This window comes from Ursus americanus, chromosome 32 (assembly GCF_024610735.1).
Source record: "Ursus americanus isolate L20-20 chromosome 32, mUrsAme1.1.p, whole genome shotgun sequence".
NCBI classification, from domain to species: Eukaryota; Metazoa; Chordata; class Mammalia; order Carnivora; family Ursidae; genus Ursus; species Ursus americanus.
The window spans coordinates 19906550-19921394 of record NC_142158.1 but is presented as its reverse complement, the minus strand read 5'-3'; the positions used below and the strand labels follow the sequence as shown (position 1 = coordinate 19921394).

The window sequence follows — 14845 nt, the reverse complement described above, 5'->3', positions numbered from 1 at the left end:
AGCAGAAATTGAAAGTCCAAGTCAGAGCACTCCTCCCAAAGGCTGCAGATGGGACCCTAACTGCTCCCGACCTGTAGCTGCTTTGTGAACGATCACCCAGGAAGCACAGGCCCCTCCCCACCTTCCCCATTTTTTACCAAGCCCTTCTGCGACACCCAAACTAAGCACTGGCCGCCTCGAGCAGGCGTGAATACAACCCCTTCAGGGAGAAGGTGTGCGATGACTTCCCGCGGTGTGAAAGGGTCTTGTAACCCGGAGAATGCGGAGCCTCGGTGTGCTGTCTGGGCTTCTTGAGCAAGATGCCTTCGTGTTCTGGCCAAGGGCCTTCTGATGGGCTTCAGCAAGCCTGCGGGAGCGAAGTTGTAAACAATAAGGCCAGGAAGACATTGTCAATAAGGAGCACCTGCCGCCTTGGTCTTGAACATTATGCTTTCCTAGAGATGTCATTCAATGCAGATGAGGTATTTTCATACGTATTTTAATTTTATTCTTGCTATGCAGACATACTTTTCTCTGGATGCATGATTACATCTCTTAGCAGACTTTGCTTTATACTGGGAAGGAGGTGTAACTTGCACATAGACACCTGCCGAGTCTATATGTGTGTGGATAAAACCCTACCTTTGTGTGATAAGCTTTGCTAAAAAGTAAGAGAGAAACGGTGGCGTGAATCAACATGAATTGTAAATTTTTTAAGTTTGATCAGAGGATTTTTCCCAGCATATGTATCTCTCTGGCGACGTGTTCTTTAGACACGTACTCATTTTAGTTTTTATTACCTAAACACAAACCAGTCACTATTGGGAGAAAATGTCCCAAAATGCATCCCAGTGCAGAATTCAAGGATTACCAGTTTGGAAAAAGATTTTAGAATGGATAAATCACACAAATCATCACATGTTGATTGAATAGGGATCCCACGATGTGACGAGTAAGTCCTATTCTTCAGATCAGCTCAGGTCTGGGCTTCATCCCACCCTTCACCTTCCTGCAGCTCTTCTTAAAATCTGACTGGACACCTGTCCTCTCGGGAAAGTTCTGCATCGACATTCATGGCCTTTTGGGGACAGAGGCACGTTTGGGCCTCTGTGACTGGCATTGATGGTCTTTTGTGAGCGGAGTGGAGACAGAGGCTCTGGGCCCTGCCGGGCTGAGTGTGCTTGTCTAGAGGGACCGTTTCTGAACTCTGTAGTCTCTGGCAGTCCTAGTTGCTTCTCTGTCTCCATCAGAACCAAAATACAAAGAGTCGGCTTTGGTCCTGAGTTGGAAAAAGGAGCTCTTGCAGAACATGTCATTGCTTGAGCAGTTTCCATAGAGGCTTATGTAATGGTTTTTCTCCCAAGTCACCAGAAAGGGAGCTCTCCTCTTTGGTAAAACCACAGAGTCAAGAGACTTGAGGACATGTCAGAGTGAAAGTAAAATACCACATTCTCAGTCAGTTCCCCAGCAAGTATTTGTCAAGTGTTGACCATTTAGAAAAGCACTAGAAGAAGGCTGAGAGAAACCCTCACTTCATGGAGTTCGCTGCAGTCTGCCTGGAGAAATGGTGCCCGTCTTAGCATAAGGAATACAATTATTAGTATCCTAAGGAAAAGGAATGAAAAACTATCAGAGTTCACATAAAAAAATGGGGGGAGGCACAATAGTGCCCCATTATCCACAGGACATACACTCCCAAGACCCCCCACAGATGCCCAAAACCATGGAGAGTACCAAACCCCATATATACTGTTTTTTCCTGTACATACAAAGCGGTGATAATGCTTAATTTATAAATGAACCAATTTATGAATTATACATTTATTCATAATCTATTATAATTTATAAATTAATAACTTAGTAAAAAACGAATACAGTAACGGTAGAACAGTCACAGCGTACTGTAAGAAAAGGCATGTGAATGTGGTCTCCGTCTCTCGAAATATCCTACTGTACCGTACTCACCCTTCTTCCTGTGATGACGTGAGAGGATAAAATGCCTCCGTGACGGGGTGAAGTGAGGTGAATGACGTAGGCATGGGACGCAGCCGAGGCTACTGTTGACCCTCTGACCTTCCATCAGAAGGAGGACCCTGGGCTTCTGGGCCTTGATTGCCCATAGGTAACGGAAATTGCAGACAGAGAAATTGCAGATGATGGAGAAGGGTATAAGATAGCAGGCTGGCAGAAGGAGTGATGGGAAAAGTAGGCCTTGAATAGGCCTTGGGATGTGGGGCTTGAATTTTGACTGGTGACGTGGAAATGGGAGCTCTCAGAGATGAAGGAGAGGCGCCTTCTGGCTGGGACAACCTGCATCAGGAGGAAAGCTGATGAAGGGCCAAACTGTGACGGCCTCTCCCATCAGAGTGTGGACGATCTCCGCCAGCTGCAGGAACCCGTGACGGTATAGTGTGGAGACGTTGTGTGATCTCATCTACTTGAAGAAGGATGATCCAATGGGGCTGACTCAGAGGGGTGCACAGGGAGAAGACTGAAGGCGAGAAGACCAGCGAGCAGGCCACTGTTGGGGGAACAGAGTGTGAGCCAGCATGGCGGTGTGGGTCCACGAGACTCAGCAACCGATGGGCGCGGGGAGGAAGAGAAGACAGTGAAGCTGTTAGCAAGAATCAGAAATAGAAGAGGAGGACGGGTTTGGGGGCAAAAATGGGAGGTTTTGAAACAGATGCAGTTTCTCGAGACTGCGTATTATCCGGCAGCTTGAAAGGGGGAGATGCCAGGGCCCAGGGTACAGATTTAAGAACTCTATGCAATAAAAGGAATTTAGCATAGACAGAGAAGAGGGCTGAGCGTGTAACCTCGGGCAACACATAGCCTAGAAGGAATAAGAAGAGGAGCAGCAGAGTGATGTGTGAGGAACACCAGATTAGTACAGTCTGGGAGGAACCAAGAGTACTGGGATATCTTGGTTGCAAGAGACAAATAAAACTCAAGGTGACTTAAGCCAAAAAAAAAATTTTTTTTATTGTATCTCATATATTTGTTTTCTATTGCCACATAACAAATTACCATCACTTAGTGGCTTCAAACCACACCCTTGTTGTCCTGGTTTCCGCAGCTACCACGGCTTAGCTGGCTTCTCCATTCAGGGTTTCATAAGGCCGAAATCAAGGGGTTGGTTGGACTGCATTTTCACTGGGGGCCTGCCATCATCTTTCAAGCTCACATGGTGATTGGCAGAATATATTTCTAGGGTTGTCAGCCAGTGCTTCTCTGGTACCTTGTTATGTGGTGCTAACCCCTACCCCCCCCCCAACCCAAATATGTCCTCTCATTTTGAATCTCATTCACAGAAGAGCCTGTCCCTTGGAAGGGCTCACCTGATTAGGTCAGGCCCACCAAGGATAATCTTTCTATTTTAAGGTCCCTTGACTCGGGACCTTACTTTTCGCTGCAAAATCCCCTCCAAGTGGCAGCAGTTGAATTAGTGCTTGATTCAATAACTAGGAGAAGGTGTGTGTGCATAGGACATAGGGCAATCTAGGGGGCCACTGTGGATTTTTGTCTCTTCACAACATCACTAAAAAAAATCCAGAGATAATTCTCACTTTTGGCACGGCTGGATCCGAGGCACCTCATCGTCATCAAGACTCAGACTTTCTGTCTTTAAGCTTTGCTCCCTGGTATAGAGTCTCATTCTCAAATGGGCTTTCCTCACAAGGAAATAAAAACAGCTCTTAGGAGGCAACACTTGAGTGTTCCAGCCTACCCGAGAGAGGCCGATGATTGGCTTTGGTTATGTGCCTGTCCCTAAAACCAGGCATCATAGTGAGAGGGATACGTATTCTGATTTTCCAGAACTAGGTCATGTGCCCGTCTTTGCACCCAAGGTGTGAGGTCACCCCAGCCTGGATAACAGAAGAATGGGGGAGAGGTCATTCCAGAAAGATAATGTTCAGGCAAAGATGCCAGTCCACTAAATATAAGTAAAAGGAAATCGAAGGAACTATCGAGGAGCGTAACCAAATAGTAGAAGAGAAGTCAGGGAGGGAAAGCCACTGCTTTCAGGAGGCAGGTTAAGCTCTACTTGGTACAATACCAGCATGGAATTTATCCCACACTCTCACATGGTCATTAGTGAACAGGAGAGAGGCAACAGCCATTTGGGAATGTAGCAGAGCCTGTGGAAGGTCTCCTAGGGATAGCAGTGGCTGAGTGTGTTTCGGCCGAGAAGTTTCTAGCAGAGAAGAAAAAGATTAATGGAGATAGGAAGGACAGAATTAACCCTGACAGGACCTGGAGCCAGTAGGGGGAGAGCAGACAAGAGCCCAACACTAAAGCAACAAAAATTTCCCCCAGTTTAGAAGGCCTTTCTGGTTTTTTGGCCATTTGCCACCTCTCTAGACGAGACAGATGTTACTCCTTCCAGTGTAGCCTTTTTAGAGTGATCAAATATACCCAAAAGATTCTTAACCTCTGCCTGGCTAGGTCATTGACTGAAAGGCTTACCTTTAGGGAAGGCTTACCTGTAGCGGTTCTCGAAGTGTGGTCCGTGGACCAACAGCACCAGCATTACCTGGAAACTTGTTAGAAATGCAAGATCTCTGGCCCCACCCCAGGTCTAATGAATGAGAAATGGGGGGGGGGCAAGCATCTGTGACCTCAGAGTGTTTGTTTCATAAGCCCTCCAAGGTTTTTTTTTTAAGGTTTTATTTATTTATTTATTGGAAAGAAAGCGAGAGAGCGTGCAAGCAGGGGGAGGGGCAGAGGGAGAAGCAGGCTTCCCCGCTGAGCAGGGAGCCCAATGCGGGGTTCCATCCCAGGACCCCGAGATCATGACCTGAGCCAAAGGCAGATGCTTCACCGACTGAGTGACCCAAGCACCCCGACCTCCAGGTTTTTCTGATAATGGTTCAGGTTCAAGAGCACTGCCTCAGAGCATCCAATCTCCCCACCACACACCACCAGGCTTTCCCTACCAGTGGCTTGGAAAGCGGTGAGCATCAAGGATAAAATTCACTAATGACTCCACATGTAATGGGTTGGAAGAACCAAAGAGAGAAGGCGAAGTTGTAACTTAATTGTTCTCCTGTTCCTGGAGGGCTTTCATGTGGTTGGTAAGGCATCGTAGGAGCCACGGGATCCTGGAGGACGGAGGCAGGTGGGAAGGGCTTCAATGATACTATGGAGTCCTCATTCCTTTGGAGTAAGGGTTAAGTCATAGAACAGGTTTTGAATATGGATCATTTAATTTAAATGCAGGCTCTCCTACTAGACACGGTGAGGGGGCTGCAAAAGAAAGGGGCGACAGGGTTTCCTTCATCCAGGAGCTTAGAAACTTTTTGAACCTCCAAGACTTAAGTAAATCCAGTGGAGTATATAGAAAGGCGGTATAATGGAGTGCTGAACTGAAAAGGATCTTGCGTCAAAATGTGTGGTAGAGCCTGTGAGTGCTGTGGGCACTCAGGGGAAGGAGAAATTGGCATTGTGTCATTTTCTTCTCTGGACCAGAGGATGAAACTGTCAGCCTGGTATCATTTCCCAAGTCTGATGGCTGGGATTTGGGGGGGGGGGGGCGGTATTGGCCTCTTGGCTTCCAGAAGACCTTTCTCCTGCTCTCTCTTTTCTTTCCCAGTTTGCTAAAGTTTGTCAAAACTGCAAAGTCAAAAAAGGAGTTGTATTTCGAGACTTGGAGCTTGGAGTATTACTAATGTCTTTGGTTATATGAGAAAGCTGTAGGAGAAATTACGTTTTTCCTGGATGTCTTTAGATGGGACAAGACTCAGAAGTTTGGCTTATTTATTCCAAACAGACTTTCAGACTTCCTTCATTCACGGGGAGGACATGAATGAACCTGTCTGAGGATGCCTTCATTTTGCAGGATGAAGAAAGCGAATTAGCTGATTCTCCTTAGCAGAAGGATTAAGTTGTACCAGATCGGGGATGATAGGGAACGAGAAAACGCTTCAGATGAGCACAATATTTTCATTACTTTTTATTGCTTTCCATCCTGTTGTTTGCCTGGGTAAATAAACAGGTAACCAAAGCAAGAACCAAATGAGAAGGCTCACAGGACACAGACATAAAGACTGGAGTTCAAGAGAAAAATAATAAAAACATCTTAATAGGAAAGAGGAAGCCAGCAAATTTGGAACCTACTGCAAAGCACTGGGAAGATTTTTTTCAGAAGTTTACATGTAATGTGATCTGTTTTTAGCCCTTTTGGGGGAGGGGGAAGAGGGTTTTCTTAACTCCAGCTGTGGCATGCAGGTGTTAACAGAGTTTCCTTTTATTTCCCCGTGATGACGGGTGACTTGAGATGCATCAGGAAACCAGAGGCTTCCTCTCCTGTCACATCAAGTATAATAGCTGCATTGAACCGTGTTCCTCTAGCAGAAATTAGTGTTTGTTGTTCTGATGTTCTGACAGTCGGGAAGAAGAATCCTCTCTTATTTCAAGGTATCGAGAACAGTTCTGTGGCCCATTTCTTGATAAAGGAGACCCAGTAGAAATGGCCAGGGGAAGAAAAAAAAAAAAAAGATAAAATACCAGAAACTAATCGTACAGGTCCAGTCAGATCCCATCATGCAGAGGCTGTGTTCTCTACCTGCCGAACTTCTCTCACGTGGTAGTTTTGTAACAAAAGCATTCCGAAGCCCCTCCTCGGGAGGCGGTATTCCCAACATGATCGCAAATCACAGTGTTTCTTTTTGCTTCGTAATGCCTATCCGATCTGCAAATTTCACACATGGACTACGAATGATACACACTCATTCTGTCTGCCCCTCCTGATGCAGTGAGCTCCTTAAAGGCCTGGTCCTTGGCTGTTTCGTTCACCGTTATGAACATAGAACCTGGTGAATATAGGAAGCACCAAGTAAAATTTTGTCCAATGAATGAATGAATGAATATGAAAACACTTCATACACCTGAAACCATAATGTTGTCTATCAATTATACCTCAATTTAAAAAAAGAAGAAAGCACTACAATTGTAAACTGTATTCACTATAAAAGCCCCAGTTAATGATATTCATAGCAGATACCTCCTTTCTCCCTTCTGTCCTAATTTTCTTCTCTCCGTTCTGATTTTCTTCTCTCCGTTTTTTTAGTTATTTTGAGGTATACTTGTCAGTATCTTACCAATTCCAAATTAAAGATTTACTATTATTCATTTTTGCCTTTTTTTGGAGATAAGGACCACATTTTTCCCTCGAAAACAGGGTTACACCCACAGTACTAGTCCTGAGCCTCCCGCCTTTGTTCGGCGTGTGCTTTGCGGCTTTGAAAGGGAACTCGTGGATGATTTGTTTGGGAAGCAAACAGGGCGCTAGCGTAGCACTTAAATTCTGTGCTGCTCACCGTCCCCAAGGCCTGTCTCGCAAGTTCCCATACCTCAAGCATGTTCCTCGAGAATACACGAGTCAAAAGAACTCGATCATATTGGCCCCAGAAGAGCTGTTCCTAGCTCTGTCTTCAAGGAGGGAAAAAATCAAGAAATCCAGGTGCGGAAAATATGAAGGATCAGGATATGAATAGGTCTTTTCTTTAAAAGCAACAAACAAACAAAAAATCCTCCAGTCCTCTCCAGCAGGGCCTCAGTGTGCCACTTGTGTGTGTGGAAGTGTTATCCTCGGTGGGCGGGAATGGCAGACAGCCAAGTGGAAAATTTCACAGCCCTGCAAACCTCCAGTGCACTACACACTGTAAACCTGCCATCGGAGGGAGCCGTGTGGCAGGGACCAAAGAACGGGGAGCCCGCACAGGCCCCTGTCCCCCACCTTCCATGCCCCCCTCCTTCCCTTTCCTTCCCGCTCTGATCCAGGTCTTCACTTTCTTTCTCCCTGAGCTTCCAGACGGCTCTGTTTCCGGTTCTGGGCTTCCCCGGACCCCTCAATGGAAGGGAAGTTTTAGCACAGCAGCCCATGCAGACTTTTTTTTTGCACGTTTGGGTGCCCCAGGGAGATCTGAGTGTTGGTGGCTAGCCAAAGCTGGCTTTTAAATTCTGGCTTGGAGCTCAGTAACAGGCTTATGACCACTAATAATACTTGGCGTTTACATAGTGCCTTTCTTCTCGGGAACTGTGAGTACTTTGCAAGAGTGATCTATTGATCTTCCCAACAACCCAGGGAGGTATGAAAATGGCAAGAGGTGATGGTCCTAGCTCCATTCCTTTGGCAGAGAGTAAAATCAGGTAGCGTGTTAGGAGGCCACGTTGCAAGTTGGCATCTTAGCTGGGATTACATCAGGAGTCCCCCAGAACTGGCTTCAACTTTATGGGTGTTGGGGGCGGAGGGATGGGAGGGAAGAGTGGGGAGGGGCAGGGAAAAAAGGCTGACCTGGCCACGCTGTGTCTCCTGGGGCCGGAGCAAAAATACTACCTTTGTTTTCTTTTCTTTTCTTTTCTTTTTTTTTTTTTTAAAGGAAAGGGTACTGGAAAATGGTCTTTGGCGAGTTATCCATTAGTCTAATGGATCGTGAGACTTCATTTGTTGAGATAACCAGTGATTGGACGAGGCATTTACCTCTTCCTCTTTCTTCTCTCCTACTCCCGCGCTAGGGATTTCTCGCTCCTCTGGAAGGAAGAAAGAACACGCCTGAGCCCAGGAGCGCTCCAGCGTCTTGTGGGAAGTCTCCATGGTGAAGGCTGAGCCAGGGCTGCCTGCGAACAGCGCGCAGTGAATGTCGTAAGTTAACGAGCGCAGCATCTGCCGCGGCTTGCCTCGCGAGGGTTTGTGAATCATTGCATGTCAGCGAGCCAGGGCGATGAAGGGGCATGAGCTTGAGTTCTAAGTGATCATCCAATTAATTTCTTTTTTTTAGAGGAGAGGTTCTGTTTCTATTTGCCGTGAACTTGCCTTTCTCTCCGCTGGTGCGGGGCACTGCTCATTATCTCCTTCTGGTATAAAAGAGTGGAAGACAGTGATTCTCCGGGTGCAGTTACACGCTATCAAGTGTAGCCTGACTCTTGCCACTGGGCTGTCCCGGTTCTTTTAGGTTTGGTGGGTAGAGGGTAAAATTCTCCAGGCTAAGGATTAGCAAGGAGAATTTGCACCCAGCAAATATTTTTATTTATGTGAAGTGTTTTGTTTGTTTTGTTTGTTCTTGGAATGAATTTTTTTTTTTTTTTTTTTTTTGCCTGGCTTTCAAAAATCTGAGGTATGCAAATACAGTCAGTTCTTTAGGGCGCTTCTCTTATTCAAAATTGGCTGACTTACTGGTTTTTATCAGGTTGCAAGGTCAAGGCTTTGGGATTAGTACAGTCTCAGCTGCCAGTTGCTTTTCACGAGGAACTTTACTATCATGGTTGAAGAGATAGAGCACGCTATGGGCTTCAAGGAGCGTATATCCGCCACAGAATTTAGGAATTTAGGAATCTGACCAGCTCTGTTGCTTTCTGGAGACTTTACCTCATTGCTAGATTGTGTCCCCCCCAAAAATTTACAAGGTTTTAATCAGGAAAGAATACAGCTGCAGGAAACCTAGGGTGGGCTATGAGTGTATTGTCTTCAAGTTTTAGAAAATTAAGAACCAACTTTGACTAGGACTTTGTGTATGTGTGGGTGTGCGTGTGTATGCGCGTACGTGTGTGTAAATACGTGCATACATATACATATTTTATAAATATTGTATATTTGTGCAAATATTATATATACATAAATACATATATTTGTGTGTATATATATATGTTACAGACTTATATATGTATTTATATGAAATTTTATATAATAAGTTCTTAACTTCTTAACAATTCAGTCAAGAAACTTCTCCAGGCATTTTTAACTTATATTTTTGCAGTTGCACAAATGATTTTGAAAGAGCACGGTGCCGCAACATTAGGGCATGTATCAGGGAGAAAAAGCATTAACGCTGAAAAGAAAAATTCCCACTGAATATTTTTTATTTCGCGGCTTTCTAAAAATTCGTATTAAAATATGCATCTTTATCCATATTTCCTCAGGGTTAAATAGTCATATTAAAATAAGCTTATTAAATTTAAAATCTCCCAGCACCTCATAGTAAATGGTGGGAAACGCTGGTGTTTTAATGTGTTTCCGTTTTGTGCATATGATCACGTTGGTTCCGGTGGAAATACACATAATGCTCCTGGAGTCAACAGACCTGAATTCTATTCCTGGTCCTATGGTCGAGGTCAAGAAAGTCTGCAACTTGGACAAGTCACCAACCCCCATCAAGTGTTATTTTGTTAAGTCCGTATGTTACTTTTTATTTTGTAAATCTATATGCAACATCAAACAACCTGTGAATTGATCAGTTGACATCTTGGTTTGAGGTCCCCATAAGGGGCCCAGTATTGGGTAGGGCACTTTAATACTTACTAAAAAAAAAAAAATCTCTCTTGTTGTAAACGTTTCTGTCACTATTAAGGAATAATTTGGGTCCCAGAGTAGCAGTGTATTTTACTAGAAATTATTTTCCCAATCAGATGGCTGTTAGAATACACTTCTGGTGATTTCTCTTTTCCTGGTGATGTTTTTTAAAGCATTTTTATCCGAGGAAACAAGTGTCTTATGGAAAAGTGCTTTAGGTTTCAGGTTACATCTAAATAAATAATGCAGGTACTGTAATCAAAACAGCTTTTGTTTCAAATCTGCTGGGTTGTTTTTTTTTTTTTTAAACCATTGCTTTAATGCTCATGTGATACCCTGTCAAACCCCAAACATTAAATGAGGTTTTCAAACAAGTTCTGGAGTGTAAACTTCAAGATGCCACATGGCCAACTAAAGTAATTTTATTTTATTTATTTATTTTTAAAGATTTTATTTATTTATTCGACAGAGATAGAGACAGCCAGCGAGAGAGGGAACACAAGCAGGGGGAGTGGGAGAGGAAGAAGCAGGCTCCTAGTGGAGGAGCCTGATGCGGGGCTCGATCCCATAACGCCGGGATCACGCCCTGAGCCGAAGGCAGACGCTTAACCGCTGTGCCACCCAGGCGCCCCCAACCAAAGTAATTTTAAAATCCTTCTGTAAGTGGAGCGTGTTGAGAGAAAGGAAGAAAATATGAAATTCTAGTGAACTCCTTCAGTGCTGAGGACTTCCTTTGGCAAATTGCATTTGTTTGTTGGGGGGGAGGGTCCCCATTTACTCAGCAAGTTGTGAAATTAGTAATCTTAGTCATTAGGAATCTTTTGAGATCTTGGTGCATTTTTACATTAAATTCATAATTTGGTGTCCTTGGTGCCCAAAAGCCTATGCCATGATGAGAGGGAAGGCAGATTTTCAAAGAACATGTGCTTGCAAATGGGGTAGGAATGTGGATATATAAATATTTGAGTCACCATCATAGCAGCCATTGGAATTAGCGGCTTCTGTCCTCAGCATTCCTTGCAGACTGCACCCCAAGCTTAACTCCCTCTGCAGGACCCCTCCGCCTGTCCCCGTTAGCTGCCTCTCAAACCTGCCGGCATCTTTCTAGCAGATGAGCGTTCCTCCAGAGAGTGTCTCGAACTGGCCCAAAGATGTGGTATCTTGTACGTGAAAGGGGTGGTAATGAAAACTTACCGACGCGTCGGGAGACCTGTGGAACCCCTAAAGCTCCGTGCGTGCGATTTTTGAGGAGTAACTTGAGAAAGTTGAGTTAAGTGACCTCTGGTGGTTCTTGCTGTGTGTGTCACATTGCATAATGTGCCAGCTTGGGTGAGGCAGGCGGGACCTTCATTTTAGCCCGTTTGGCTTCTAAAAGGCAATGTTTGGGCACAACTTCCATTTACAACTGCTTTTAAATATCGAGCACAGTCTTATGCTATTATATATAAATATGTATGTATCCTGTCTGTCACCGTTGTGATACCCACCTTCCAGGATAGCATGACAACTCAAAGGTGTTCATCTGAGTGCTTTCTAAGAATATAGTTTTCGTCATTTCAATTTGGGGTCCACCCATTGGTCCTTTGGAAAATTAAATATGAGCCGCTTTTGAAATTAAGTTTTTAAAAACTGTCCACCTCCGCACTCAAATATTGCTTAGCATAGGGACGCCTGGGTGGCTAGTTGGTTAAGCATCCAACTCATTTTTAAAGATTTTATTTATTTATTTGACAGAGAGAGACAGCCAGCGAGAGAGGGATCACAAGCAGGGGGAGTGGGAGAGGAAGAAGCAGGCTCCCAGCGGAGGAGCCTGATGTGGGGCTCGATCCCAGAACGCCGGGATCACGCCCTGAGCCGAAGGCAGACACTTAACGACTGAGCCACCCAGGCGCCCCAAACATCCAACTCTTGATGTTGGCTCAGGTCATGATCTCAGGGTCGTGAGATTGAGCCCGGCATCGGGCTTTGTGCTGGGCGTGAAACCTGCTTAAGATTCTCTCTCTCCCTCTGCCCCTTCCTCTCCCCCTTTTCTCTAAAAAAATAAAAATAAAAAAATATATATATATATTGCTTAGCATATATGCACAGAGGCAATAATCAATATTTCTTTCTTAGGCTTCTCAGCCTCAAGTAGGACTTCTCAAGTTATCTTTTCAAAGCAGCCTCTCCTGACCTATTTAAACACCCCCCCATCCCTCTGTACCTGCTAGCGTACTTCCTTTTCCTTTTAAGCATCTTATATATTATATATTTATTTGTTACTCGTCCATCCCCTCAACTAGACTGTAAGCCCCATGAAAGCAGGCATTTTATTATTATTATTACTATTATTATTATTAGCTGAATCCGCCTGAAATGCTGTTTGGCCCATAGTAGGCACTCAGCAAATCATTGTGGAGTGAACGTCCCAGGAGAGTGTTAGGATGCCTGGGCTTCTCACGTGTGGGCTAACCCATTAGAAATAGGAATATAAACACGTTTCTGAGGAGGCCTGCTTGAGTCTGGTAGAGGGTGACATGGAGAGACCCATCTAGTTTCTTTTACTTAGAAGTCGATACTAAATGTCTGCGATGTGAATACGTAAATGTGGGAAAGGAAACAATTTGTTTAAAAAAATGTTTTATAGAACTATCAATAGAGGATGGGGATTTTCTGATGCTTTTTTAAAAAAATCCTGCCCTGTGTGTATTTCCTCTCATGTTCCATTTGAGTGGTTTACTTTATCCGTTTTCTGAGTAGCGTGCCCTGGCATCGTTCTGTGAATGGAGGTGGGTTTGTCTCTCCCCATCACATCATTTCGTCGCCCCGAGAGCAGGAGCCAGGCTTGAGGTGTGCTCTCTCCCCAGAAAGAAACTCACCATTTACTAAATCGCATCCTTTACCCTGTCTTTACTTCTGGATGGCGAACAATTTGGAACAAAGGAACGGTATGCTGACACGGATTAAGCCCATCCAACGTCTTCCGTGGTGTGAGGGAGGGTGTTCACAAAGGCTTTCTTTCTTTTTTAAAGATTTTATTTATTTATTTATTTATTTATTTATTTGTTTATTTGTCAGAGAGAGGGCACAAGGAGGGGGGAGAGGCAGAGGGAGAGGGAGAAGCAGACTCCCCGCTGAGCAGGGAGCCCGATGCGGGGCTCAATCCCAGGACCTTGGGATCATGACTTGAGCTGAAGGGAGACGCTTCACCGACTGGGCCACCCAGGCGTCCCTCACAAAGGCTTTCTTAAGGTGGCATCATCCTACGTTGCTTTTGAGGATGGCAAGAATAAAGGTGTCTTGGATTTTGTGTGTTTATGGCCGCCCCCTTGTCAGAGGAACTGCTCTGAGTGCAGGAGTTACATTTTTCCTAGGAAGAAACCAGAAGACCAAAATACACACCTCTGTGCCTATTTATACAGCATTATGCTGTCTTCATAAGCTTCGAAAAATGGCAGCTGAATTTCTAGTCCCCAGAGTCAGAGAATTGCATACACACACTCTGGTAAGAGTGATTTGGGAATTTCCTGCGTGTCTGGTAATTTGTACCTTTTAGATTTGCTGTCTGTGACACCACATTCTCTAGCATTATTGCACAGAAACCAAAAAAAAAAAAAAAAAGAGAGAGAGAGAAAACTGAAGCAGATAAGGGGGTCAGGGGAGAAGGGGAGACTTTGCTGTTAGAATAACTAGGGAACCGGCCTCGCTGTTTTCAGTTCTCGCTTCTGAAAGCCCTGTAACTCGGTCTGCGTGTCCTCAAGGCTCTGACTGAGCTGCTCGGTGCAAGGCAGTCTCTCGTGTGGCCTGGGATCTTCTCGGGTTTTCGGCTTCACCCTCTTCTCTGCCCTTTTCACACTTCCTTCCAGCATGTCTCACTGATAGCCTCACTAATTCCTGGCTCTGGCCCCTCTGGCGGGGCCTGTGTGGGAGCTGCTCCTTCTGAGAGCTGATGTCAGAACTCCTTCCTGAGTCCTTGGCAAAGTCTAGCCCATCCCAGGCACACCCTTTCCCCTCGGCGTCACCTTCCCCCAGCGCCAGGCCTCCTCCTCTCCTCTCAGGCACCGCGGAGAGGAGAGGGAGAGCCAGAGAACCTGCAGAAGCCGTGGAAGGGAAGATGCTCGGGCACCTTCTACAATATTCGTGTTCCGGGAGGGGGGGAAGCTTGAGTAGGGCCGAGGTCAACGTTTGAGTGTTCTCTTGAAGATGAGAATTCACCAGATAAATGATACTTAGGAAAAGACTGCCATGTGCCAAGGTGTGCCAAAGGCTGTCAGGGATACAGGATGCGTGACCGATATTTACTGCCCTCCGATTGCTGCTGGAGCCCTTGCGGGGGAGGGGGGTGCACTCGGGGTGTGAGGCAGGTGCCCCGGCAGGGATGATGGGTCACAGTGCTCAGAGCCCGGTGTTCAGGGAAGGCTTCAAGCACCACTGCACAGCAGAATCGGGCCTTGAAGCAGAGGTAGACCTTAGTCCCGTGTATGTGGGTGCTTTGAGAAGGCGGGGGGGGGGGGGCAGATAAAAACAGTCTCTTATTTACCTGCTCTTGAGTCTCAGCAAATGAGACTTTTCCATCAGAACCTTCTTCCCATCCAAAAT

At 45.4% G+C, this 14845-nt stretch overlaps 1 protein-coding gene across 14 annotated transcripts in view; it reads left to right on the top strand.

Moving 5' to 3' along the window:
* Positions 1 to 14845, top strand: part of ATXN1 (ataxin 1) — a 390438-nt gene that overhangs the window by 233587 nt on the left and 142006 nt on the right. For all 14 annotated transcript variants that reach the window (XM_045811584.2, XM_045811581.2, XM_087858067.1 and 11 more), the window contains one exon: positions 8497 to 8623. The gene's annotated coding sequence lies outside the window, so the exon portion shown is untranslated. The remainder of the gene's footprint in view (positions 1 to 8496; positions 8624 to 14845) is intronic.